The 25,652-nt window shown below is 49.2% G+C and overlaps 1 long non-coding RNA gene across 2 annotated transcripts in view; it reads right to left on the minus strand.

The window, feature by feature from the left end:
- LOC141222236 (uncharacterized) overlaps positions 1-25,652 on the minus strand; it is a 174,184-nt gene that overhangs the window by 68,833 nt on the left and 79,699 nt on the right. For both annotated transcript variants that reach the window (XR_012290074.1, XR_012290073.1), the window contains exon 3: positions 22,097-22,208. This is a non-coding gene — a long non-coding RNA (uncharacterized lncRNA). The remainder of the gene's footprint in view (positions 1-22,096; positions 22,209-25,652) is intronic.

Genomic DNA, 25,652 nt, shown 5'->3' on the forward strand with positions numbered 1-25,652 from the left:
CAGTTACTCAGAGCGTCCATACATTGCAGCTTTCTCAGGCATAAGATGTATTCACTTGCTGGCACAGACACACTTGACAGAGTCCTCATGATCAGGTGAACAGTAGAATTTAATATAGAAGCACAGCCAGTACAAATCAAGTCCTTCTTCAACATTAAACAGCTTCTTCACAAAGGCACAGAAATCAACAGCATTCTTTATAGTACAGTGAGATGGAGGAGGGGGGAGGGTTTGGTGAGGGAGATGATCCCTGTGACACAATTCCTTCCAGTCTTTATCTTCTTGCCCGATGATAGACTTCCTCAGCTAGCAGTACAATGTGATTCTGACCTTTTCCCAGCTTCACTCTGTACTGGAATCTTGATCCATTATGGTTCACTTGCCTGAACTTCTGTGAGAGACAGATCACACACCACTCATCCCTTTGGTTGCTGCCAGAATAGTAAACAAGTTCCCCACAATCGCCCTGGGGATCTGCTAACCACTCCCTGTTTCCTGTGACTGTGTTAACCCCTCTAGTTGCTGGATGCTTCTGAAGCAAACCACTTCCTGTCCCTGTGATTGTGTTAACTCTTCTAGTTGCTGGATGCTTTTGAAGCAAAAGCACTACTTCACACATGGGATAGGGCTAACATCATCAGCTACTGCTCTGTAACCCCAGTATAGTCTCCTCCACTAAATTCCCTGCATATCACAGTTCATGTTGAGAACGGTCATATTCCTTAGTCACTGTACTTACCCCACAGTCGCTCCAAACTGTGCACCATTTCAGTAGCCTCCAGCCCATCACATATGGAAAGGTGGACCTGGTGCAAGGGGATGTAATGGGAATCTATAATATAACTCTGCAAGTGTCCCTCTGTCTGAAACCTCTATAGACTGCGCATGCGTGATGTGCAGTCTGGCTCCAGACAGAAGAACGCATAGAGCCGTTACAGGTAAGAGGAGTGTATGGCACTGGAGATCACGGTATGAGTGGACACTGAACGAATACCGCGATCTCCGGCGCCATACTTACATATTTACCTGACCGGGAAGAGTGTTGCCGCGGTGCCTCTCTTCTCGCCGGACACCGTGGCAAGAGTGAAGGAGTCGGCGTATGCGCATAGCGCTATCCGGCGCCATTTTACTGAAGACACATTTGCAGTGTGTCTTCAGCAAAATGGCGCTGGACAGCGTGGTATGGGCATGCACATACTCCGGCGCTCACTCCTCCCCTGGCCTCCAGCAGAACATGACACTGCAACACTGGAGAACAGGGAAGAAAGGTGAGTATAAGTGTTTTTTTTGTATGTGTGCAGCGTGAAAGGGATGAGGGGTGCCATACATACCCGGATTGGGGTGTGAGGGGGCCACACATACCAGGATTGGGGGATGAGGGGTACGATACATACCAGGATTGGGGAATGAGGGGACCATGCATACCAGGATTGGGGGTTGAGGGGTACCATGCATACCAGGATTGGGGGATGAGGGGTACCATGCATACCAGGATTGGGGGATGAGGGGTACCATGCATACCAGGATTGGGGGGTGAGGGGTGCCATGTATAACAGCATTGGGGATGAGGAGTACCATACATACCAGGATAGGAATGTGGGGTACCATGCATACCAGGATGATGGATGGGGTGCCATGCATGCCAGGATGAGGGGTACCATGCATACCAGGATGAGGGGTACCATGCATACCAGGATGAGGGGTACCATGCATACCAGGATGAGGGGTACCATGCATACCAGTATTGGGGGTGAGGGGATGATGCATACCAGGATTGAGGGGTGAGTGGACCATGTATACCAAGATTGGGGGATGAAGGGTACCATGTATACTAGGATTGGGGGATGAGAGGGGCCATGCATACCAGGATTGGGGGTGAGGGGTGCCATACATACCAGTATTGGGGGGTGAAGGGTGCCATGCATACCAGCATTGGGGATGAGGAGTACCATACATACCAGGATAGGAATGCGGGGTACCATGCATACCAGGATGATGGATGGGGTGCCATGCATACCAGGATGAGGGGTACCATGCATACCAGAATAGGGATGAGAGGTACCATGCATACCAGAATCGGAATATGTGGTGCCATGCATACCAGGATTGGGGGATGAGGAGTGCCATGCATACCAGGATAGGGATGAGGGGGCCATACATGCCAGGATTGGTGATGTGGGAGCCATGCATACCAGGATGAGTGGTTGGGTGCCATGCATATCAGGATTGGAGGATGAGGAGGCCATACATACCAGCATTGGAGGATGAGGGGTGCCATACATACCAGAATTGGGATGTGGGGTACCATGCATACCAGGATGAGGGATGGGGAGCCATGCATACCAGGATGAGGGATGGGGTGCCATGCATACCAGGATGAGGGATGGGGTGCCATGCATACCAGGATGAGGGATGGGGTGCCATGCAAACTCGGATGAGCGGTACTATGCATACCAGAATAGGGATGAGGGGTACCATACATACCAGGATAGGAATGCAGGGTACCATGCATACCAGGATTGAGGGATGAGGAGGCCATACATACAAGAATTGGGATGAGGGGTGCCATGTATACTAGGATGAGGGGTACCATGCATACCAGAATAGGGATGAGGGGTACCATGCATACCAGGATTGAGGAATGAGGAGGCCATACATACCAGAATTGGGATGAGGGGTGCCATGTATACCAGGTTGAGGGGTACCATACATACCAGAATAGGGATGCGAGGTACCATGCATACCAGGATGAGGGATGGGGTGCCATGCATACCAGGATGAGGGGTACCATACATACCAGGATAGGGATGAGTAGTGCCATACATACCAGGATTTTGGATGAGGGGTACCATGCATACCAGTATTCGAGATGAGGAAGCCATGCATACCAGGATGAGGTATTGGGTACCATACATATCAGGATTGGGGATGAGGGGTGCCATGCATAACAGGATTGGGGATGAAGGGTGCCATGCATACCAGGATTGGGGATGAAGGGTGCCATGCATACCTGGATTGGGGATGAAGGGTGCCATGCATACCAGGATTGGGGGTGAGGGGTGCCATGCATACCAGGATTGGGGATGAGGGTGCCATGCATACCAAAATTAGTGGTGAGGGGTGTCATGCATACAAGGATAGGAATAAGGCGTGCCATGCATACCAGGATAGGGATGAGGGCAGCACATAACAGGATGGAGGAACAGGATTGGGGAGCACAAATACCAGGATGGGGGCAGCACATACCAGCATGGGAGACCATATATTAATAAAAAAATGCTCACCACCCGGGCGTAGAACGGGCTCAATAGGTAGTAGAATATATTAGTGCAGCAAGAAAGGTATTCTGTGGTTATAGATGGAAAAAGGAGGTATAGTGGTGGGATAAAGATGATGGGAATGGAATACCACAATGTAAAGTTATAATTATGGTAAACTGAACTGGCAACATGACTTCAAACCTGAAAGCCAATGAGAGGCATGTGCCCAGGATAATGGTACCAGAAAAAACATCAAATCAAGAGAAAATGCATTGAAATAACTTTCAACACAAAAACATTTCAGGCTAAGAATTTCTTAACTCATAGAAAACCCCTTTAAGCATTAAACAGTCTAGTAAAAGGGTATTTCCAACATAAATAGTTATTGCCTATCCACAGGATATGTCATCACTGTCTGATAGATGCACTCCAATTTACTATGAATAGAAAGATGATCGTGCATATTCGTGGTCTTCTTAATTGATTTACATGGGAGTTACGGAAAAAAATATAAAAGCAGGAGAGGGAACACCCATTCTGAAAAAAAGGTGTGGAGTACAAATGTGAAAACGGCATTTGTCAGACATTTATGGCATATTCTATGGACACAACTGTCTAAGATGGGAATACACCTTAAGAGTGGATCTGTTAGTCATGTCTTTTAAAGCTGATGAGACTGGTGTGCTTACCATGTAAATCAATATCAAAATGGCTGTCTAATTCTGAAATTTAAAACAGCATTTTATGAGTCCAGCTAGACCTAGACTCATAAAAACTCATTTTCAAATTAGGCAGGAAAGCTTTCATATAGCATCATACAGCCTGTCTTAAAATGATATTCAAAGTCTAAGATAATGTATTCAGAATGTATCACGAAATTTGGTGACAGGTCCACTTTAACTTCTTTTATTTACTCCTTTTCCAAGTATATTTATGTAAAATTTTATGCCAACACTTCACGTAGCCTTCCTCTTGACACTGAAGTAGTTAAACCTCTCTGAACTGTTGTTAGGCCAAGCTAAGGGGTTCGCTTCAGTGGTTCAGTCAGTAGAGTAGAGGGGGAACTTAGTGCCCTGATCAAGCCTTGAGTGTTATAGAGCTTGTTCCTGGCATAATTCCTTGTGGGCTGCAGTACCTGTAACCAGCCACAAGATGCCACTGTCCTGGGTGCAGATGTCAGGTTGAGTCAGCTAGCAGTGTTACAGGCAGTGATGGGGTTAATGCTGTCTGATGGCAGCCCACAGAGGGTGGGCACATTAGGAAAATCCCTGCTTAGTTCCAAGAAGCAGGAAGTGATGGGCCAGAAAGAGTTAGGACAGTGAACTGTACGGGCAGCCTAACTATATGGTGGCTGCTAGGGTAGACGGGAGCTCCATACCCTCAGACAGTGGGATCACCAGTGCAAAGGTCTCCCTGCGCAACAGTCCTGTTAGCCGGCCGGAGAAACTCAACAGAGATATTGAGGACCCGGGGCACTTCTAGTCTGCAGGTAGCAGAGGAAGATAAATAGGACTCCAGGCTAAGACGTGGGGGAGATATCAGATCCAGAACACTGTTGGTATTGCAGAAGAGTCTCTTGGGCTAGAGATAGAGTCACAGAGACGCTTCACTCAAAGAGAGAACCAGGGCTGAAGATGTTGCTGTAACGGGTCTGGGAGGTGGAACCTCTGAGCTACTATACAAAGGGGCAGTCCTTGTAAGGAAGCAGGTGGCTCCCAGGGAAGGCGGGCAGGTAGTCACGGCAAGTGACAGGGACAGTCTCTGGTTAGAAGGGCAGGAGGATACGGCAAGTGACAGGGACAGTCTCTGGGTTGAAGAGCAGGAGGACACGGCAAGTGACGGGGACAGTCTCTTGACAGACGGGTGGTCACGGCCTGTGACGGCAGAGCCTCCAGGTAGGCTAGCAGGCAAGTAGCAGATGTGTGCTCCCAGGTGAGCAGGCGAGAGTCTCTGGACAAGCAGGAGGTCACGGCAAGTGACGGCAGAGCCTCCAGGTAGGCTAGCAGGCAGGTGGCCGATGTGCGCTCCCAGGTGAGCGGGCAAGAGTCTCTGGACAGGCAGGTGGTCACTGCACGTGACGGCGGAGCCTCCAGGTAGGCTAGCAGGCAGGTAGCAGGTAAGCGCTGCCAGGTGAGTGGGGAAGAGTCTCTGGACAGGCAGGTGGTCACGGCACGTGACGGCGGAGCCTCCAGGTAGGTTAGCAGGCAGGTAGCAGGTGAGCGCTCCCAGGTGAGCGGGCAAGAGTCTCTGGACAGGCAGGTGATCACAGCACATGACGGCGGAGCCTCCAGGTAGGCTAGCAGGCAGGTAACAGGTGAGCGTTCCCAGGTGAGCAGGCAGACAGATCCATAGACAGACTGGCAGGGCTGGTAGGCAGACTGTCGGACCGCAGGTAGATAAGAAACAGGCAGGAATCTGGCAGGTGACTGGCAGGTAACGGGACCTGAGGGCTGAAGCAGAGTTGAAAGGCATTGTAACAACATTGCTCGGGCACCTCCATCTTGGAAGAGGTGCCTTATATATGGAGAGGTCCTCCGGCCATCGGCCGGGGACTCCTTAGGGCGGCGCGCGCGGCCCCTTTAAGAGAGGGGGAGCGCGCGCGCGCCCTAAGCACAGTGACCGGGGAGGAGCGCGCGCTGCCAGCAGAGCAGGAGGAAGATGCCGGGCACGGAGCGGAGAGGTGAGGGGAATAGCGTCCCTGCCTAGCAGGAGGCAGGGACGCCGACGCTACAGTTGCCAGTGCCTGTGAGGGAGATAATAACCTGTCGGGCCTTATCCATTATATCTGCCTGTAAATATTGTACATATTCCTCTTCCCCAAGTAAAGTCACAGTTATGGTTATGAACATCGTATCCTCTGAATTTATTGCTGCCCTGGTCCCAGAAGAGAAATGCCTGGAGACAGCCATGATCGGATGGCTTGAAGTAAGTGGAGAGCACCACATACACAGCAACACTTCAGAGGGAGGACACGTATTGTCTGTAGGGTGCCAGAGCGAGCAGGGTCTACAGCTCGCCCACGACTACCTCGCTGAGGCACCCTACATTTGGCGAAGTCGGCAGGATGTGAGCTCCTCGCATGAAGAAAACGGGGAAGAGCCGACGAAGAACACTGAGGAGAAAGTGTTGGAAGACATGCGGCCCAAGATGGCGGCCCGAAGCATGGATTCCAAGATGGTGACAGTGGCGGTAAAGTCTAGGAGAAGAACCCCCTATCGTGGGAGTGGACGTCACCGGAGAGCATGAAAAGATGTCCAGCCCCTACGAGTTCTGGCCCAAAGAAGGATGGGCCCAGCAGTGAAGATGCGTCCCAGAATGGGACGTCCAGTGAAGAAGAGGGCGCGGCACAAAACGAAGTCCGGCCCAGTGAGTACCAGCGCGCCCAGAAATTGGGCACGGCTGAAGGCGGAGCTGCTGACAGTTAGGTGTGACGCGATGGTCGCATCAGAAGGCCAGCCCAGAAAGAGGAGGAGTTGGACGCGCAGGACGCGCGTCATCAGCGAGCGACCAGCACCATTTTCGTCCCAGCGCATGTTATGATCTGCTACAAGCACTAAGGAAAGACAGGAGATCTGTCCCTACAATAGAACTAAACTGGATCCCTACGATGTAACGGGGAACCTGATCCTGCGATCAGACCCGCTAAAGTCCTCGGCTAGTCTGTACGAAGACCTATAGATGCAAGCGAGGGATCCCTACAAGAACTAGGGACTGGGATAAAGTTGGACACCTCCTAGCAGAAATTGTAGCAGTAAAAGACAAACACACAACATAGAACATAGAGGTCAGAAGACCTAGCAAAACTAACAGAGAAAGGTAACAGAGTACCAAGCTAGCTCAAGAGTAGAAAATACAATGAAGTCCAGCAAGGCCAGGAGGGCGGAGCCGGAGTAAATAGGCAAAAATGGTCATGTGACCAGCAAACTAGAAAAAACCTAACAGGAGAGTTCTAACAGCGCATGAGAGGTAAGGAGCTGGGGACGATATCAGTTGTGATGACACACCGTGTTTACGAGCCAAGAGCCCAGCCTGTATTGAGAATGAGCATTGGCGGTGATGATGAAGAGATGGAAGGCATGAGCGGTGAGAGTCAATATGGGGACCCGTATGCAGTGGACGAGTACTGGCGGGGACTTGGAGTCTTTTGTCTGCCCTGGGGACCTGATCACCGCGATCAAGTAGTTCCAGACATATTACCATTCCCAGTTATTGTGGCTCAGCCTAAATGGAGGCACTCAGCGTACACCGCTCCAGGGACTGGAGCGTCCATGACCTCTCTAGAATACCAAGAAGAGGTGTGTCCCACTGCAGAAGTTATGCAAGCCTCAGCTCCATCCTGTTCAGTAAGGCCGGACGCAAGCCAGCAACTATTGCATGCTGCTCAGTTGCCAACCCAAAAAAGCTGCGGTGAATTCCTCAGTAGCATAGAGCGGTGGTATGCTGAGGGGAGGAAGATGGTAGAGGAGCTTCAGGAAGGACTTTGGGCCTTGACTTCACTCTGGGAGTCTGATGCAGATGTGCAGGTAGTTCCAGTGATAACTTCAGCTGGAAGTGGCTTGGTTCTGCCTGAGAGGAGTCTGGAAGAAAATGGAGAAATTCTGTGAGACACCTGAGCAGTGACCAAGGTGCCCTCTGGGCAGTTGCAGTTACTCGATTCATCCAGCAGGCTATTTTGAGGGGTCGAGTTTCGAGGAACCCCTAGTTAAAGGTTGAAGACCAGTCGAGTCTCAGGAAACGAAGTTTAAGGCGCCTCGCCTTTGTTATTCTAGGAAGGACTGTTGATACCTTCTTGGCCAGAAGGCCTGTGTGTTTTCTCTTTCTGAAAAGGAATCAGAGGGACTGTTTGAGATACCCTCGAGGCCAGGTGGGCCTGTAGTAGCAGCAGACAGTTGAAGGTTGGTTTGCGCCTTTTTCTGCTGGAATTTGCAACGCTGAGGCACACCTTGATGATGGCTATCTTCTAAACCTAAGAGACTTGCGGCCTAGCGGGAAGAACCGGTGACCCCCACTAAGGCCAAGAAGAGAGAGACTCACGGGGTGTTCCCTGTGACCGTGTGCCTCAGAATGCAGCCTTCAAAGGAGATTGAAGGCTATTAGTGGGTGACTTGTCTTAAAAAATATGGACATGAACATTGCGTTTCCAGGGTCCTTACCAAGAAGGACCAGTATTGTTGAGCAAGAGTCAAGTGTTATAACAATGGACTGTCCTGAATTTCAGTTCCGGGGCCCTTAACCGAGAAGGGCCGGTCTCCTTCCCAAGAAGAAGACTTCAGGACCAGTCTTGTAGTAAAATGTTTTAGTAATATAGTAATGTGATATGATGCCATAAATGCTGATCTGTATTGATTGTTTAGTGTGGTCGGGGACGACCAACATTAAAGTGTGGGGGAATGTAATAGTGGGGAAGGATGTAGCCTTCCTCTTGACAATGAAGTAGTTAAACCTCTCTGAACTGTTGTTAGGCCAAGCTAAGGGGTTAGCTTCAGTGGTTCAGTCAGTAGAGTACAGGGGGGACTTAGTGCCCTGATCAAGCCTTGAGTGTTATAGAGCTTGTTCCTGGCATAATTCCTTGTGGGCTGCAGTACCTGTAACCAGCCACAAGACGCCACGGTGATATTGAGGACCCGGGGCACTTCTAGTCTGCAGGTAGCAGAGGAAGATAAATAGGACTCCAGGCTAAGACGTGGGGGAGATATCAGATCCGGAACACTGTTGGTATTGCAGAAGAGTCTCTTGGGCTAGAAATAGAGTCACAGAGATGCTTCACTCAAAGAGGGAACCAGGGCTGAAGATGTTACCAGTGCCTGTGAGGGAGATAATAACCTGTCGGGCCTTATCCATTATATCTGCCTGTAAATATTGTACATATTCCTCTTCCCCAAGTAAAGTCACAGTTATGGTTATGAACATCGTGTCCTCTGAATTTATTGCTGCCCTGGTCCCAGAAGAGAAATGCCTGGAGACAGCTGCGATCGGATGGCTTGAAGTAAGTGGAGAGCACCACATACACAGCCACACTTCAGAGGGAGGACACGTATTGCCTGTAGGGTGCCAGAGCGAGCAGGGGCTACAGCTCGCCCACGACTACCTCGCTGAGGCACCTTACACATAAATTATTTATTCTGATGGTGAGTGGTATCTGGAGGTTTGGTCCATGGTGGGTAATAGATACAGTATACATCACAGGAGGGGCTTCTGCTACTGCTGTGGGTGGGACCGGAGGGCAGAGTACGCCGATACCATCCACAAAGTAGGATGTAATCATTTATTTTATGCACCGCAGCATTAAGTAGTGCCGGCAGTCAGCACAGAGCGCTGTGATCCCCGGCCCAAGCACTGCAGTCCCCAGGAACCTGCCCGGGGGAAGGAGAAAAGGAAATCTTGGGCCGTAAATGGCCTGCGAGCTGATGGTTCCCCACCACTGCCCTAATACATCATTTGGAGAGGGGTTGCCTTATTTTTAAAATCCCAGTAATGTATGATGTAAATGAAATATAGTGTTAAATAGTGTATATAACCAGGTCTTCATTGTACTCTGGAGTTTGTTTTTGCCATGATTCTACATTTTCTGAACCCTGGAAATATACAATTGCTGCAAAACATAGTAAAGTAGCCCAAAAGATAAAAAAAGCCAGCTAACCCATCATTTCTACAACTGTTGTAGGGCATACTGGTTTTACACTTTCTGTTTTTAGTCAGAGTAAAGGCAGCCATACACCTTAGATAGATGTCAGTGAAAGGGAATCTGTCACCAGGTCTTTGCTTCCCCATCTAAGAGCATTATAATACAGGGACAGAGAAGCTGATTCTAGTGATGTATCACTTACTGCGCTGCTTATTGCAGTGGATAAAATCACAGTTTTATCTGCTGCAGATCTATCAGGTCTCTGAATGCTGAGCTGTGTATTACCCCGCCCACACCACTGATTGCCAGCTTTCTGTGTACACTGTGCATAGGCAGAAAGCAGCAGCCAATCAGTGGAGTGGCCGGGGCTATACACAGCTCATGAATGTTGAGGACTACGTGGCAGCAGGTTTACTAGTCTTCTAGTGATAATCTGCTGAGAACTCCATAATTTTATAAAAACTACAGCAAACAGCCCATTCCATCACTGGAATTAGGGTCTCTGGTCCTACATTATGCTGCTGTCAGATTAAATGATAAAAGTCTGGTGACAGATTCCCTTTAAACACTTCTTTGATTGACAGTTATCATCACTCACTAGTCCCCCATATGCATGCACTCCTGGAGCGGACAAGCGTGCACTTGTACAGCTGAACATGAGAATAAGCCGCTGCCAAGGTCTTCAGGATTATTTTGTCTCCTGTGAAAAGGAAAGATTCTGCATGCTGAAATCCAGCGCACCCGATCCGTATTTCCTACAGTATCTGTCATCGATGGAAATTATATAGCCTGCAGGTATGGGCTCATTAATATTATTTTCCCAATTGTAGAGGAAATTAATACAAATGTCATCTAAGTTTCTTCTTAATATTTAAAGAACTCATGTCTCATTTTTTTGATTGATGAGTCATTTTGTTGCATTAGTCATTTAGATCGTTCTCAGTTAGCAGCTCATGAGGAACCCCTGCCCCCTTTACAAGCCCCTCATCAGCCGCTGAGATAAACATACTTTTGATTACTGGTGAACAGACAGATTAGAAAACTAGTTAAATGGCCTGTGCATTACTTTATTTATACTTTAAAACTGGGTATACTGGATTTAAAATAATATAAATATATATATATATATATATATATATATATATATATATATATATATATATATATATATATATATATATATATATATATATATATATATATATATATATAATGAAAAAATAGATATTCAACTACCTGACCCCTGCCATTTCTCCACCCTGCTGACTGCGTATCTTGCTGTAGAGCCACTGCAGACAGTCAGCAGCCACTGACTGAATGTCAATGTTGCAGCCAATCTGAACCAGGAAGAAACAGGGGATCTGTATGGGTAGGTCTGTGAAGGAGCGGTCTTGTAGTTGAGTATCTATTTATTTTCTTCATATTTTCAGACCACAATAGGCTTATTTTTAAAAAATAAAACTATATAGAAGACAACCTGTAGCATAGTGAGATAATCCAAGTGGTTCCAACTTTTTGTGACTTGCTTGTTGTGGTTGTGTGGCACCCCAGGGGTCTGGTTGCCACAGTGGTAGAAATACCATGTCTGAGAGCGAGCATGGGTTTTCCTGGTCAGGAGCAATACTGCATGCCACACCTCCTGCACCAGTCCAGGGAGGGGAGGAACCTGCCCTTTATAAACTGGATCTGGGGTGGTGTTAGGGAGTCTAGTTCCAGAGGAAGGGACAGAGCAGCAGCAAGGAGCTCTGTAGGAGCCAGGAGCTGAAGGCCAGGGATTGGAGCTGATAGAGCTCATCCTGGCAGAAGACGCAGAGAACCGAACACCGGAGTCCGAGGCTGTGGGGATATCTACATCCAGCAGCAGAAACCACCTGGCAGGGGATTTCAGGTCCTCTGGCCATAGAAAGCCCGGAGGCTCAGTTACACGCAAGGGACCGACACCGCCATCGAGGAGCGGAAGGAACCAAAGGCCCCAAGTCACCAGTCATACGGGTGAGCACCACACGGTACACTCAGGGACGTGGGCTACTACACGACTACAGCAGGGTAGCCAGGAAGAGTGCAGTCAGACGGGAAGGCCTATACCTCCACCTGGCCAGGGGGACTCTTGTTCGCTCACAGACTGACCAGGCCTCTAATGTTAGCCAGTACTCCCGGCAGGGCCTTCTTCATCACCAACAGTAAAGACCCTGAACTGCACTGCACGGACTCTGAGTCATTTTTGCTGCGCCCACGCACCACAACACTCACCGTCTATAGACGCTGCCCTGAGGCTATACTCCTCCCGTGCGGAGTTATACTACCCTCTGCTGCGCACACAACATCGGTCTCAGCGGTCTGCCCCGCAGCGGTGGTTCTCAGTGACCGCAATCCACGGGTGGCGTAGTCAGACAATTAAACATTACCCTGAGCCACGGGACCGGGCCGCCACCACGGAGACTACAACCCCCAGTATTACACAGAGACCCAGCTCCAGGTGTTCCCCTACACACACGGCCCAGGGGGTGAGTCATTTGCGGTATACTAGAGGTCGTAATGCGATCTTTGGCTATGAAACCTGGGTTATGGTCAAAGTCATCAAGTAGCACCAGCCTTAGTAATGCCTAAGGATCTGAAACTTTCCTGGTGATATCCTCTATTGCATTCAGGTTCTTTTATTTTTTTATATAGAATTATATTTATAGATTACTTCTAGCTTCTATGAAAGTAATTAGAACTGCCATATACTACCAGGTGTTACGGATCCGGGTGGTGGAACCTCTGTGTTAGCGGTGCAAGGAGGGACCAGAGGGGCGTAACTGTGTATCAACTCGGACTGACTGGGGTCGTATGGCGGCTCAATCGACTCTGTGACCAGAGAAGGACCGAGCAGAGGGACCAGGTGCTACTCTGGGCCAGACCTTGTATGAGAGCAGGTGACTCCCACGGGTCAGAAGGTAGGGACTGACCGGTACAGCGGATGAACACGGCAGGCGGGCTTGACTGGTGATCCGGGTAGACAAGCTGGTGGCACAAGAGGTTGCAGGCAGGTGCTTCCAGGTAAGCGGGCTGGCAGGCACAGCAGGTAACAGGCAGGTGCTTCCAGGTAAGCAGGCTGGCAGGCACGGCAGGTAACAGGTAGGTGCTTCCAGGTAAGCAGGTGGGCAGAGCCCATAGACAGACTGGCGGACTGGACTGTAGACAGACTGTCGGGCAGAAGGGGGGTCAGGCTGGCGGACAGGACTGGTAGTCAGACTAGCAGCGGGACCTGAGGGCTGAAGCAGAGGTAAGTAGACAGAGCTACAACCTTGCATGGGCACCTCCATATTGGAGGAAGTGCCATTTATAGGGGAAGTCCTCCGGCCATTGTTCGGGGACTTTTCAGGACGGCGCACGAGGCCCCTTTAAGAGAGAGGGAGCGGGCGCGTGCGCCCTAAGCACAGAGCGGGGAAAGCTGCATGCACCAGCAGCAGCTGCAGGGAGGCCGGAAGACGCCGGAGCAGGACCATGGCGGTAAGAGTGACGGCGTCTCTGCCGGGCAGGAGGCAGAGACGCCGATGCTACACCAGGTATGACTCTGAATGAATGAACTGTAGGCAAAAACCTGGTGAACAACTAAATTGGAGCATGTCACTTGTGATGAAAGCCCAGACCAACTACATTATATTAGATACTAATCCTAATTTTCTGCCTATTTCTGAATTGCACGTGCATAAACTGTAATACATTCATATGTGAACAAGTCTCATTTAGTGATGAGCGAGCATGCTCGCTACTGATCGGTACTCGCCCGAGCATCTCACTGCTAGAGATGCTCGGCGCTCGCCGAGTATTTCCTGACTTGCTCAGCGGGAGCTCGGGCCCCCTCTCTGCATGTTTGGCGCTCCTTAGAGAGACAATGAACATGCAGCAATTGTCTGCGACACACTGTAATGCCACAGCCTTGTTGGTTGTGGCATTACAATGATTGGTTGGCCGCACAGAGTCATCGGGTCTATATCAGACCTTGTGCCGCCATGCTCGTCACAGTCACTGCATCATGCAGTGTAGGGAGAGGTGAGCTAAGGAGAGATTTGCTTGTTTCTTAGTTAGTGTAGTTATACCACCATATATTATACACATATCCATCTCTACTAACAGTCCTTCTGAGGACTAATCCAGCTGCATAGATATCAGTGCTAGGCAGGCAGGCAGTGTATGTGGCAGATTACAGTGCATATAGAAAGAGGGTCCATTCCAGTTCTGTCTGCTGCTGGTGCTTTTACAGATATTTCTAGAAATAGCTCCAGGTATCAGGGGCCAGGATTATTTTTTTTGGGATCTTAATCCTCATTATTTGCTTAAAAAGCAATCCAGAGAATACCATTTTTCTGCTCCATTTCCTTGTTGGCACTGCAGAATACAGCCAGATCCTTTCCATAGTACAGTGCTAAAAATCCATCTACTTAAAACTGTGGATTGTCCATAACACGGATCACATATAAGTGCGCTGAAAATTCTGCCATTTCTGGCCTCCATTGAAATTTTCCTGCAGTGTGTCAGTGAAGTTATTGACACGAGGTTGCTGTTAAAAATAGTTACCTACAGGTCAGCTATTTAAAACTGTGGTTTTCCGTCACACATATCACATATCGCTGTGGTTGATATCCAGCCATTTGTAGTGAACGTGGAAAATATTGTCCTCCATTTAAAATGGGCAAGTAGCTTGGCAAGGGATGGGGAAGTGGACGTGATGTTGATGATGGTGCATGCAGAGGACGAGGCTGAGGCCGTTGGCTAGCTGAAATTGTGCCACAACAAACATCCACATCTTCTCGCTCGACCTTCCTGTCCCAATTAATAGGGGACCGCAGAACACCACTATTGAACACAGAGCAGTGTGAAAAGGTTATTGGTTGGATAGCAGATAATGCTTCACTTTGCCACCACCACAACCACGCTGTCTTCCACACAGTCAAGTCTCAGTATACGTGAGTCTGGACCGCATATTCCTCACCCTGCTCCTCCTTTCTCACACCATGCAGAGCGCCCGGAGACAACTGATCCCACACTTGGACACTCCGAAGAGCTGCTCACTTTTCAATTTATAGATTCGGGCCTCTCACCTGGTCCACTTGAAGCGGGGCAAGAGGAGATTGCATGTAGCAATGCCCAAATATTTGAGCAGCCACGGTGGGAAACTGTCACAAGAGGTGGACGATGATGAGACACAATTGTCAGAAATTTAGGAGGAGGACCAGGGTGCGGAAGTGAAAGACGAGGTGGCGGATGATATCATAACTGACCCAACCTGACAGGGGGACATACAGAGTGAGGACAGCAGCACACAGGGGGAGAGAGGCATAGCACCCCAACAGGCAGGAAGAAGCAGTGTGGTGGCAGCAGACAGAAGGCGGGCAACCGTTCCTTGTAACATCAACTCAACGGAAGTTGCCAGTACAATTGTTAGGTCTTCCCGAGTCTGGTTGTTTTTCAATGACACTGCTGATAAACCCAAAAAGGTCATTTGCACCACCTGCCAGGCCAGCATCAGCAGGGGTAGCAAAGCTACCAGCCTGACCACCACCAGCATGATCAGGCATATGGCAACAAAGCACCCTAAGTGGGCTGAACCTCAGGGTCCAGGAACAGTGTCTGTGGGTGGCACCACTGCTTCTGACTCGCCCCCTGGGCCGAGAGGCACCCGGAGCCGCGCTTCTGGGGGGTTGTAGTATCCGTGGCGGTGACCCGGTCCCGTGGCTCATGGTGGTTAGGCCAATGACTGTATTTTGTGGGGTTTTAGGTTAATTGTCCGACTACACCACCCGTGGATTGTGGTCAGGGTGTACCGCCGCTGCGAGGCAGTCCACTGAGGATGGTGTGGTGTGCGCAGCAAAAGATGGGATAACTCCCCACGGGAAGAGTATAGCCTCAGGGCAGGGAATGTGGATGATGAGGGTGATGGTGCACGGGAGTCCCAGTACTAGTAGTGCTGTATGAGGTGGGAAAGCAGGAATGACTCAGAGTCTTTGCAGTGCAGTTCAGGGTCTTTACTGATGATATTAAGGCAGACCCTCCCGGGAGTACTTGCTAGCATAAGGGGCCTGGTCAGTCTGCGAGCAAGCAGGAATTCCCCTGGCCAGGTGGAGTTGTAGGCCTCCCCGTCTATCTGCACTCTTCCTGGCTACCTTGCTGTAAGCGAGTGGAAGTAGCCCACGTCCCTGAGTATACCGTGTGGTGCTCACCCGTATGGCTGGTGACTTGGGGCCTTCTGGTAGCCTCCGCTCCTCGATGGCGGTGCTGGTCCCTTCTTTGTGGTTGAGCTTCCGGGCTTCTATGGCCAGAGGACCTGGAATCCCCTGCCGGCTGGTTTCTGCTGCTGGGTGAATATATGTCCCCACAGCCTCGGACTCCGGTGTCCGGTACTTGGATTCTTCTGCCAGGGCGAGCTCTGCTCAGCTCCAGCCCCTGGTCTTCAGCTCTTGGCTCCTACAGAGCTCCTGCTGTAACTCTCCCTCTCCAGGCTCTGACTCCCTAATCCCGCCCCAGACCCAGTTTATAAGGGCAGATTCCTCCCCACCCAGATCTGGGCAGGAGATGTTGCATGCTTAAGGGCTCCTGACCAGAGAAACCTCCCACTTGCTCTCAGACGTAATATTTCTATTACTGTGGCAACCAGACCCCCGGGGTGCCACACTTCTTCTGCTGTTGTGCATGCAAGTCAATCCTCTGTCCATGGCACATGCGAAGATGCTTCCTAGCCTTCACCTGTTGTTGCACACTCTCAACTAGCACCATCAGCAAGCATGTCCATGTCCTTGTCCCAGCTCAGAATTCAGTTGTCCCTACCATAGTCCTTGGAACGCAAGTGTAAATACGCAGCCAATGCCCCACAGGCCACACTACTAAATTCACACATTTCGTGACTGCTTGCGCTCGAAATGTTGCCTTTTAGGCTTGTGAAGACGGAAGTTTTCCGCAACCTGATGGCGGCGGCCGTCCTTTGGTACTCGGTCCCCAGCCGCCACTATTTCTCACAGTGTGCCATCCCCACATTACATGAGCATGTGTCCCTCAACATTAGCCGTGCCCACAAAAAAGCAGTTACTGGGAAAGTCCACCTAACCACGGACACGTGAACAAGTGCTTGTGGGTAGGGACGGTACATCTCACTGACAGCACACTGGGTTAACATAGTGGAAGCCGGGACCCAGTCAGACTTTGGGACGGAACACGTCCTCCCGACGCTGAGGATTGCGGGCCCTGGGTCAATCAGGGTTGCCCCCACATTCTACAGCTCTTGCACCTTCTCCTCCTCTTCAGCATCCATCTCTGAAATTACCACATCAGTCGCAAGATGGAAGCACTGCAGCATTGCTTGGGCCAAGCGGCAGCAGGATGTGCTGAAGCTAATATGCTTAGGTGACAAACCACCCAACACTGAAGAGTTGTGGACAGCTCTGAAAGAGCAGGCAGATCTGTGGATGACACCGCTGAACCTACAGCCAGGCAATGTCGTGTGTGACAATGGCTGGAACCTGGTGGCAGCTCTGAGGCGAGGCGAGCTCACACACGTACCATGCCTGGCTCAAGTGCTTAACCTCGTGGTTCAGCGGTTTCTCAAAACCTACCCGGAACTGCTGGATCTGCTTGTCAAAGTACGCCGCCTGTGTGCCCATTTTAGAAAGTCATCTACAGCTTCCGCTGCCCTTGCCGTGTTTCAGCAGCGTTTGCAGTTTCCAGCTCACCGACTGATGTGTGATGTCCCCACGCATTGGAACTCTACATTGCAGATGTTGGAAAGGATTTGCGAGCACAAGAGGGCAGTTGTTGACTACCAGCATCAACAAGGCCATCGGTATTCAGTTCAGACTCCACACATAAGACCTGTCAAAAATATGTACCATCCTCCAAAACTTTGAGGACTCCACCAAGATGGTGAGCGGTGATGATACCATAATTAGCATCACCATCTTGCTTCTCTGTCTTCTGAAACTCTCTGCTCACAATCAAAGAGGATGCATTGCAGGTGGAGCATGATGAGATGGAGCAAGGAACCATACAGGGTGATTACACACAGCCCAGCCTCACCTCATCCCAATGTGTACTGGGTGAAAATGAGAAAGATTAGGAGGAGGAGCTAATTTCATGCTCTATAGATGGTACTACCTGCACAACTGTCATACCGTCTGTTTAGCGTGGATGGCCTGAGGACATGGAGGAGGAGGAGAGCATGGTCAGTCGTCCTCTTGGTGAGGACACAGAAGTCTTGCCTGTTAGCAATCTGGCATGCATGGCTGAGTTTATGTTACACTGCCTTTCCCATGACCCTCGCGTTTTCCAAATTTTGGATGACAGTCATTACTGGTTAATGACACTTCTAGACCCATGCTACAATGAGGACTTTCTATCTCTAATTCCCAAGGCGGGCAGGTCTACTAAAATGGGGCAGTACCAGAAGGCCCTTGTTGCGGAATTATTAAAAAAATTCCCATCTGAAAACGCTGGCAGTAGAGGTCACAGTTCATTGGCAACCAAGGAGTACAGACGAGAGAGACACAACTCCAATCCAGCAGAGGCAGGGGAACACTGCCAAAGTTCTGGGACAGTTTTTTCAGACCCTCCCATCTTACAGGCCTTGAGGCGCGGGGTACTCTCACAAGGAGTGCAAAGTTTGGGAAGATGATGAGGGAATACCTTGCTGACCATACCAACGTCCTCCGTGATTCCTTTGTGCCTTATAATTATTGGGTATCCAAGCTGGACACGTTGCATGAACTGGCTCTCTACGCCTTGGAGGTCCTGGCCTGCCCTGTCGCTAGCATTTTGTCAGAGCTGGTTTTTAGTGCCGCTGGTGGAATTATAACTGATAAACACATCCGCCTGTCAACTGAAAATGCTGACAGGCTGATTCTTATAAAAATGAACAAGAGCTGGATTGGGCCAGACTTCTCAACACGACCGAATGATAGCTAGCAGTGTAACATAAACTCAAATCCAGTGTCTTTTTTTGGGAGGTCTATTCCCATGCACCTCTTCACACCTATACATGGGTATACGCTTCCTGATATTGTCTATTTGCTCTTGTTCTCTGCCTTCTCCTCATCCTCTATCACCATAACATTCACCACCATATCTACCATATCACCTCCTCTACGTGTCTTGCAAGTTCCTCCAAATTTGTGGCAACTTTTGCATTCACTGCTTAGGAAAACACTATGGGAAACACACGTCCTAATAATAGGAACATTGTTTTTAGGAGGCTCTTTGACCTCTACGTCTCTTGCAAAGGGCATTGGAGTGCCTCCAAATTTTTAGCAGCTTTTGCATTCACTGCATAGGAAAACACTATGGGAGACCCACTTCCTAATAAACATTGTTTTTAGGAGGCTCTTTGACCTCTACGTCTCCAAGGGGCATTGGAGTGCCTCCAAATTTTTGCCAGCTTTTGCATTCACTGCATAGGAAAACACTATGGGAGACCCACTTCCTAATAAACATTGTTTTTAGGAGGCTCTCTGGCCTCTACGTCTCTAGCAAGGGGCATTGGAGTTCCTCCAAATTTTTGGCAGCCCCTCCAATAACTGTATAGGAGACCCACTCGTTAATAATGGGAACAACAAAGCATAGCCGGCTGATGGCTCTCTAATAATAGCGAGGGCCGACTGCTGGCCCTATAAAAATAGGCTTTGGGACTTTCAGAGTCCAAAAATGAAACAGGATGTGTCTGATCATGTCTCACACACCACATGGCCAATGTTAAAATGACATTTCCCGGTGAATGCATATGTCTTGGTTGAAAGCAATGCAAAAGTGCAAAAACGCATCAAAAACGCTACATGTGAACATAGCTTAAGGTGTGGAGGAGCATTTTGTTTTTGGTTATTCATTTTGCCTTATATACAAGTCATTTTCCTGGAAAGGATGTTCCTTAACATATTTCCCAGGAAAATCCATTTTGGTTTAGTTTTGTATGTTTTATTGTGAGTCCGTAAAAGTGGCGTAATAGCTCTGACAACATTGTTGACAGCAGTGACATGGGAGTCAGAAATGCTTCCAGGTGTCTTCCCCATGCTGTTCCCATGTCATTTGAGCACTGTTCCCATCAATTTGTGCAAGTTTTAGGCCCTCTGCAGACCGCTGGGGGTAGTCACCGGAAAAATGCTTGAGTTTATATTGGGCTCATTGCTCTGGTCGAGCACCCGAGCATTCCAATTTGCTGGACCCGAGCATCGAGCACCCGAGCATTTTAGTGCTCACTCATCACTAGTCTCATTCCAGAAAAATCTCTGTCATAAGTGCCTCAGTTATAATACAAATAAAGGGACATGGGTCATTGCAGGTTTTGCTACATACGTAGTGATTTTTGTGCCTTTTTTTCCTGCTGCTTTTTAGCGACGTCTTCTACAGGTGTCCACACCAAAATACTCAATAACAATTTTGTCTTATTGCATTTTTTTGCTGCATTTTCCTCTTTATTTGAATCAGCATTTTCAATGCATTTTTGGTACAGAAAAACTGCACAACTGCAAAACTCAACTGTGTTTTTTTCAAGATCCCCATATATGACTGTAGAGAAAAAATGCACCAAAATATGCACATTTCAGCTGAGGTTATAGATGTACAGTGGGCAGTTTTCATGAAATTGTATTCACTTTGCTTGGACCGTTAAGGATATTTTTTTTTTTGTGGGAACATGACCTAACGGGATTGTTCCCTGGTAAACCACACAGGCATCTTAGACATGGCTTGTTTATTCCAGTAGGGTTTCCCACCTGCAGTAAGACACAACCATGATAGGTATCACTATGAGCGTCTTCTATGGATTAGTATAAATTACAGTGGCGTGTAAAAATTTGGGCACCCTTGGTCAAAATTACTGTTATTGTGAACAGTTAAGCAAGTTGAAGATGAAATGATCTCTAAAAGGGCTAAAGTTAAAGATGACACATTGCATTTGTATTTTAGGAAAAAATATATATTTTCATCTTTTACATTTTAAAAATTACAAAAAGGAAAATGGGTCAATGCAAAAGTTTGGGCACCCTGCATGGTTAGTTCCTAGTAGCACCCCCTTTTGAAATTATCACAGCGTGTAAATGCTTTTTGTAGCCAGACAAGAGTCTTTCAATTCTTGTTGGAGGGCACTGGCATATGGCCCATAGTGGCAGACTACGCTGCTGCTATGGGGGCCGTGAGACAGGGGGCCCAGGAGTCAGTAGAAGGTATCCACCTCTGAAAAAGTTGTGTTGTTCTGCACAAAGGATGCCTCACTGTCTGCTCTGTTAGAGAAGGAGAGGAGGTTCTAGCCTCCAGCAGAGCAGAGAGGCTGCTTACAGCATGGCCACTGCTCTCTCTGCCCACCCCTCTGTATATTATAGCGCCGCTCTCCCCCTCCAGCCCTGTAATCAGGGGCGTACATAGGAATCATGGGGCCCAGTAGCAGAAGTTCTAACTGGGCACCCCACCTCCCCCAAAAAATATAAATAATTGTGGGGGTCACAGAAGAGTAGATCTCACAACTTTCCATCCTTTACATAGTAATTTTCCTCCTGCTGAAGTACTAGATTCCTCTTTTCTTGCCCCATAAAGTGTGATCCCAACAAAAGTGCACCCCAAACACAGTATGATGTCCCCATGGTGAATTCCTTCACACGCGCAGTATAATGACCCTACTGTACCCCACCTCAACTCACAGAGCAAAGTTTGCTGACCCCAACACAGTATGATTTCCCAACTGTGACCCCCTAGAGCTAGAGATAATGGTACATAATAAGGGAGGGTGTTATACATAATAAAAGAGGAAACTATATAACTAAGGACGAAGCTATACATAATAAGTGAGTACACTATATACTAAGGGAGTATGCTATACATAATAAGTGAGTACACTATATACTAAGGGCGTATGCTATACATAATTTGGCTACATTCCTGCATCTGTGTGCAGTGTCGGTGTGCTGCCCGCTTTTACAGACTCATTGAGCATGTCCTATTCTAATCCTCAAATTCGGATCTGAACAGAACATTATCTGACCCTCACAGATCTCATTCTCAGATCAGTGATTTTCATGGATGTGTGAATGGATTTATAAAACTGTACGAGTCCGTGGACCATCCGATGAAAAAATCTGGCAGCACACGAACATTTCACACAAATGTGAGAATGCAGCCTAAGGGATTTTACAGACAACATTATCACTCCAAGTCAAACAGTGCAGATACAGAATAATATTTACATCCAGGCACTTACCGCTGACGTCTCATATGATCAGAGTCTGTTTCTGCTGCTTCTTCTCCATCTGGTCAGACCTTCATGTCGACATCTCCCAGCCACGACTCATCTTGTCACGATGATCTCCAGCCTAGAAAATAACAAGGTCACATATATTGTATACATACATGCTCCCCTGAATACAGATATGTACCACCCACCCATTAATATACTATTAGCCACTTAGTAATCAAAATATAACGTGATAAGCAGCACTATGCTCGCCATTAACTATAATCTCCGCCGCCCAATTATATCAATTATTCAGTCTCTGTGACTCAATTAACTGAAAGGTTACGTTCACACGGAAAATATATAAGGCTTTACAGTACCAGTAAAGTGAAACCCCCATCATTGCTCTCTCCCAGCACCCCCATCATTGCTCTCTCCCAGCACCCCCATCATTGCTCTGTCCCAGCACCCCCATCATTGCTCTGTCCCAGCACCCCCATCATTGCTCTCTTCCAGCACCCCCATCATTGCTCTCTTCCAGCACCCCCATCATTGCTCTCTCCCAGCACCCCCATCATTGCTCTCTCCCAGCACCCCATCATTGCTCTCTCCCAGCACCTCCATCATTGCTCTGTCCCAGCACCCCATTATTGTTCTGCCCCAGCACCTTCATCATTGCTCTCTCCCAGCTCCCCCATTATTGCTCTCTCCCAGTACCCCCATCATTGCTCTCTCCCAGCACCCCCATCATTGCACTCTCCCAACACCATCATTGCTCTGTCCCAGCACCTCCATCATTGCTCTGTCCCAGCACACCCATCATTGCTCTGTCCCAGCACACCCATCATTGCTCTGTCCCAGCACCTCCATCATTGCTCTCTCCCAGCACCCCCGTCATTTCTCTCTCCCAGCACTTCAATCATTGCTCTCCTAGCACCCCATCATTGCTCTCCCAGCACCCCATCATTGCTTTCTCCCAGCACCCCATCATTGCTCTGTCCCAGCACCTCCATCATTGCTCTCTCCCAGCACACCAATCATTGCTCTGTCCCAGCACTCCCTTCATTGCTCTGTCCCAGCACCTCCATCATTGCTCTCTCCCAGCACCCCCGTCATTGCTCTCTCCCAACACTTCAATCATTGCTCTCCCAGCACCCCATCATTGCTCTCCCAGCACCCCTGTCATTGCTTTCTAACAGTACCCCGTCATTGCTCTGTCCCAGCACCCCTATCATTGCTCTCTCCCAGCACCAACGTCATTGCTCTCTCCCAGCAACCCGTCACTGCTGTCTCACAGCAACCCCCGTCATTGCTCTCTCCAAGCACCATCATTGCTCTCTCCCAGCACCCCCACCATGGCTCTCTCCCAGCACCCCATCATTGCTATCTCCCAGCATCCCAATCATTGCTCTCTCCCAGCAACCCGTCATTGCTCTCCCCATTGCCTCTATTCCCATCATTGCTCTCCTCAGCCCCCAGCCCCATCATTGCTTTCCCCATTCCTCCCCAGCCCCACCATCCCATCATTGCTTTCCCCAGCCCCATCATCCCCATCATTGCTCTCCCCAGCTGCATCATTGCTCTCCGAAGCCCAATCAGCCCCATCATTGCTCCCCCATCCCCATCAGCTCCATCATTGCTCTCTCCAGCCCTATTATTGCTCTCCCCAGCCCCATCAGTCACATCATTGCTCTCCCCATCTCCATCATTGCTCTCCCCAGCCACATCATTCCTCTCGCTAACACCTACAGCCCCATTATTGCTCTCCCCAGCCCAATCAGTCCCATTATTGCTCTTCCTAGCCCCACCATCCCATCATTCCTTTCCCCAGCCCCATTATTGCTCTCTTCAACCCCACCGTCCCATCATTGCTCTCCCCAGACCAATCAGCCCAATTATTGCTCTTCACAGCCCCAGCAGCCCCATCATTCCACCCCCAGCCCCATTATTGCTCTCCCCAGCCCCACCATTCCATCATTATTCTCCCCAGCCCCACCATGCCATCATCGCTCTCCCCGCCCTATCATTGCTCTCCCAAGCCCCATCAGCCCCATAATTGCTCTCCCCAGCCCCACCAGCCCCATCATTGCTCTACCCAGCCCCATGATTGCTCTCCCCAGTCCCATCAGCCCCATTATTGCTCTCCCCAGCCCCATCAGTCTCATCATTGCTCTCCCCAGTCCCATCATTGCTCTCTCTAGCTCCCAAAAGCCCCATTATTGCTCTTCCCAGCCCCATCAGCACAATCTTTCCTATCCCCAGCCCCGTTATTGCTCTCCCCAACCCCACCATCCCATCATTGCTCTCCCCAGCCCAATCAGCCTCATTATTGCTCTTCCCAGCCCCACCAATGATGGGATCATCATTCCTTTCCCCAGCCCCATTATTGCTCTCTTCAACCCCACCGTCCCATCATTGCTCTCTCCAGACCAATCAACCCCATTATTGCTCTTCACAGCCCCATCATTCCACTCCCCAGCCCCATCAGCCACATTATTGCTCTCCCCAGCCCCACCATTCCATCATTCCTCTCCCCAGCCCCAATATTGCTCTCTCCAGTCCCACCATCCCATCATTCCTCTCCCCAGCCCCATTATTGCTCTCCAAAGCCCCACCATGCCACCATTGCTCTCCCCAGCCCCATTATTGCTCTCCAAAGCCCCACCATGCCACCATTGCTCTCCCCAGCCCTATCATTGCTCTCCCAAGCCCCATCAGCCCCATCATTGCTCTCCCCAGCCCCATCAGCCCCATTATTGCTCTCCTCAGCCCCATCAGTCTCATCATTGCTCTCCCCAGCTCCATCATTGCTCTCCCCAGCTCCATCATTGCTCTCCCCAGCTCCATCATTGCTCTCCCAGCCCCATCATTGCTCTCCCTAGCCCCTATAGCCCCATTATTGCTCTTCGCAGCCCCACCATCCCATCATTCCTTTCGCCAGCCCCATTATTGCTCTCCTCAACCCCACCATCCCATCATTGCTCTCCCCAGACCAATCAGCCCCATTATTCCTCTCCCCAGTCCCACCATCCCATAATTGCTCTCCACTACCTCCCTTCCCCAACGTTTCAGTAAAACAAAACGAAAAACAACAACTTACCTCAGCTCGGTCCCCTGCAGCATCCTCATGGTTGCGGCAGTATTCTGCCTAACCCAGGAGCGCCATGCATGATGCAGAGTGTACTTTAATGAGAAAAAAAGGAACTTTTTAGAATTTACCAAATGGCAGCAATGAAACAAAGAGTGAAAAATTTAAAGGGGTCTGAATACTTTCCGTACCCACTGTACATCCATGTGCAATCATCTGCAGGGAGGGTAAGTCCATGTGTAATGTGTGGGTATATACGGTATTTATATGTATGTATGTGTAATATGTTTGTATATAGGTGTGTTATATGTCATCTCTATGTATTTGTGTACATACTAGATGGTGGCCCGATTCTAACGCATCAGGTATTCTAGAATATGTATGCGGCCGACCGGGCGCGACTAATCAGCGAAGCAATATTTAAATGGGTTGTGCACTACTTTAAATTAACCCCCCAATGTATCCCCCCGGGGCCCCTAATGAATTTTGTAATTA

The sequence above is a fragment of the Phyllobates terribilis genome, unplaced genomic scaffold (assembly GCF_046119375.1).
Source record: "Phyllobates terribilis strain yellow unplaced genomic scaffold, ASM4611937v1 Scaffold_348__1_contigs__length_1988982, whole genome shotgun sequence".
Classification (NCBI taxonomy): Eukaryota; Metazoa; Chordata; class Amphibia; order Anura; family Dendrobatidae; genus Phyllobates; species Phyllobates terribilis.